At 40.8% G+C, this 3,307-nt stretch overlaps 1 long non-coding RNA gene across 1 annotated transcript in view; it reads left to right on the top strand.

The window, feature by feature from the left end:
* The window catches only part of LOC122817021, a 113,252-nt gene extending 112,324 nt beyond the window's left edge, over positions 1-928 (top strand). Inside the window, exon 3 of the long non-coding RNA XR_006367138.1 lies at positions 850-928. This is a non-coding gene — a long non-coding RNA (uncharacterized LOC122817021). The remainder of the gene's footprint in view (positions 1-849) is intronic.
* The last annotated feature ends 2,379 nt before the right edge of the window (positions 929-3,307 follow it).

The following is a 3,307-nucleotide window of genomic DNA, read 5'->3' as shown; positions in this document are numbered from 1 at the left end:
AGACTTCCTTTACTTCAAATGAATGTGTATTAATTCTCATTTGCCTTATGCTGTCAATGCATCAGTTTAAAAGTACTGACATTTTAAAAGTGTCCCTGATTATTTCTGGATTTGCCCCCAGTTTTGGTGAGATTTGTCCTTGAAAGCTATTTTTGTGCCTTTTACCCAGCAAGCTGCAATTTATGTAAATCATGAGTATGTGCCTCCATGCAACACATAAACCAACTTGGGAAGATTAATTTTTGAAGAAACAGCATCCTGCCTACCAAAGACCAGTAAGCACCATATTAACAAATTTAATTCACTGGCACACTTTAACTGGAAAAGACAGCAGTGGAAGTAAGAAATCAACACAGGACAGGGGACAAGAAGTTCTGTCATGAACAGAGGGATGTGGTCATACAGTCACATTTAGAAATGCAATCACAGACACGTATATAAAATAGTTAAGTATGACGGTGAAACGCAGACAGCCTGTTGCACCGATCTGAAACACAAAACTGAAATCCTACAACAGCTGTTCAACAGCCAGCACACTATCTTACACACTTCGGTATCGAAATAAAAACGTGTAACCTAAACATGAGGTAAAGAAGATGATAATGCAAGTATCCGCAGTTCCGCACATATGTGTCAAAAGAAATGCAATACAAAATGCTGGGACTTAAAACTTAGATGAAGAGTATTTAGCATTTTAAATGTAAACCGTGGTCTATCAATCCAGAATTTAGTTAAAAAACCTACAACGGAATAATCGTTCAAATGCTTAAAAAGAACATTGTACGCTTTTTTACTGAACTGAAGAGATACTACCCAGTTATATAAATAACACAGTTACCTACCTGTTAGAGTATTACATCTTCTTACACTACTTTTTTAGCACCTGAAACGTGGATCTATGACCAGATCAGCCGCAATCCTTCATGGGAAGCAGGTATTCCAAGACAGAGTAACAAGCCATGCCTCTAAATGTGTCTCCACGTATTAGCGACGTATGGCTTCCAGCCATTTTGAAAAGGTCAAAATATTTTCCGTTTAGTTCTTCCACTGTGTTAGAATGTTGCGCATTCGAACTGTCAGAAGTTGCGTAAGTCTTAGACTAGAAACAATAATGTCTGAGGCTAAGTAGCGTCATATGGTGCTTATCTCATTTGTCATTTATTTATTTAAATAAAACGTATTTATTCTTAGCTCTCAACTGTCTACAATTTTGCCTCATACTTTAAGTCTGTTTCTCATAAAATCTATGGTTTTCTGATAAAGCATTAAAGACCGAAGGGATTAATTAATGACAGACGTAGTTTCAGACTTCATATTCTTCAGAAAATGTATTATTCTATCAACTTTTTAAGTTTATAAGAGCAATATTTAAAATCTGTCCCTATTTTCATATATATATATATATAAATGTACCAGGGTAGTGTGACAGCGGTGAGGTCTGCGGAGGGAGTGACGGATGCGTTTAAGGGGGAGGTGGGATTACATCAAGGTTCAGCTCTGAGCCCTTTCTTATTTGTAATGGTGATGGACAGGTTGACAGACGAAATCAGACAAGAGTCCCCGTGGACTATGATGTTTGCAGATGACATTGTGATCTGTAGTGAGAGTAGGGAACAGGTAGAGGAGACCCTGGAGAGGTGGAGATATGCTCTAGAGAGAAGAGGAATGAAGGTCAGCAGGACTAAGACAGAATATATGTGTGCGAATGAGAGGGAGGATAGAGGAATGGTGAGGGTGCAGGGATTAGAGGTGGCGGAGGTGGATGAGTTTAAATACTTGGGATCAACAGTTCAGAGTAATGGTGAGTGTGGAAGAGAGGTGAAGAAGAGAGTACAGGCAAGATGGAGTGGGTGGAGAAGAGTGTCAGGAGTGATGTGTGTCAGACGAGTACCAGTAAGAGTGAAAGGAAGGGCTACAAGAGGGTAGTGAGACCAGCTATGTTATATGGGTTGGAGACAGTGGCAATGACAAAAAGGCAGGAGTCAGAGCTTGACGTGGCAGAGTTGAAGATGTTAAGATTTGCACTGGGTGTGACGAGGATGGACAGGATTAGGAATAAGTATATTAGAGGGTCAGCCCAGGTTGGAAGGTTTGGAGACAAAGCCAGAGAGGCAAGATTACGTTGGTTTGGACATGTGCTGAGGAGGGATGCAGAGTATATTGGGGAAAAGATGCTAAGGATGAAGCTGCCAGGTAACAGGAAAAGAGGAAGGCCTAAAGATAAGGTTTATGGATGTGGTGAGAGAGGACATGCAGGTGGTTGGTGTGACAGAGCAAGATGCAGAGGACAGGAAGACATGGAAACAGTTGATCTGCTGTGGCGACCCCTGACGGGAGCAGCCAAAAGAAGAAGAAGAAAGAAGAAGTCAATGTATCAAGCCTGGCTAACTCTCTCTAGAATGTGTAAAAATCTGTTAACCAGTTTACTGTGTAATTTAATTTAATCCTGATTTACGCTCGGGATTAACTCTAACCTGTGAAACTTGTTTAACTTGCTTACTTATGTAATCACTGCAACTGGTCTGTTTGTAATATGTAATGCTGTATCTGCTTACCCTTGGAGCTTTTCTCCCCGGGCCTCCGCTGAAAATGGGCATGCATCCAGTCGGCCTATCCCGGTCAACAAATGTAAAATAAAAAATAAAAATGTTGTTTTGTTTTTGGCCTTTGCGCCCCCCCTTATTTTTGCCTTTGTTCAGATTTCTTGAGCTAAGAAGTTGAGAGGTATCATTCCTTTATTTATCCAGCTGTCCATTTATTTAGTTATTATTCCATTAACACATCTGGGATATGGAATGTCAGACCGCTACTAGTTTGCATATATCTTTACATTCCAAGGCATTTTACTTTGTGAAGAAAAAACAATAATAAAAAGGTAAAGATGACGCTATCAGTAAAATGTCTTCTTTGCAATAAACAGTGCATTTCCCGTCTTTGCATCAGTAGTGTAACACATTCTGCCTCACCAGTGGTATAGAGGCCTAACTACAGTCCAGGTGAACCAAGTTTAAATAGCAGTTCAGCCACCTGTTGGTTAAGGCAATGAGGATGAGAGAGTCTATACTGTGAAGGCTGCAATGTGTTGGACATCCCTGTAGTAGAGCTGTGCTAGAGGCTGGAGCTCCAAAGAAGGATGTGGAGATTACAGGTGAACAAGAGTAGGGGGTGATCATCCTATGTCCCAAGGTGGGGCTAAGGTTCCTCCTCATTGCTTGGTCATCCTGATGATGATGTCAGCACAGAGGGCTGGGACTTAAAGCTATCAATAAAACCCCTGCAAACTACGGGATGATGGTTCCTCACTTAG

This window comes from Protopterus annectens, chromosome 12.part0, assembly GCF_019279795.1.
Source record: "Protopterus annectens isolate FY-2018-M chromosome 12.part0, PAN1.0, whole genome shotgun sequence".
In the NCBI taxonomy this organism is placed as follows: Eukaryota; Metazoa; Chordata; order Ceratodontiformes; family Protopteridae; genus Protopterus; species Protopterus annectens.
The sequence above is the reverse complement of the archived record's forward strand: the minus strand, read 5'-3'. Positions and strand labels throughout refer to the sequence as shown.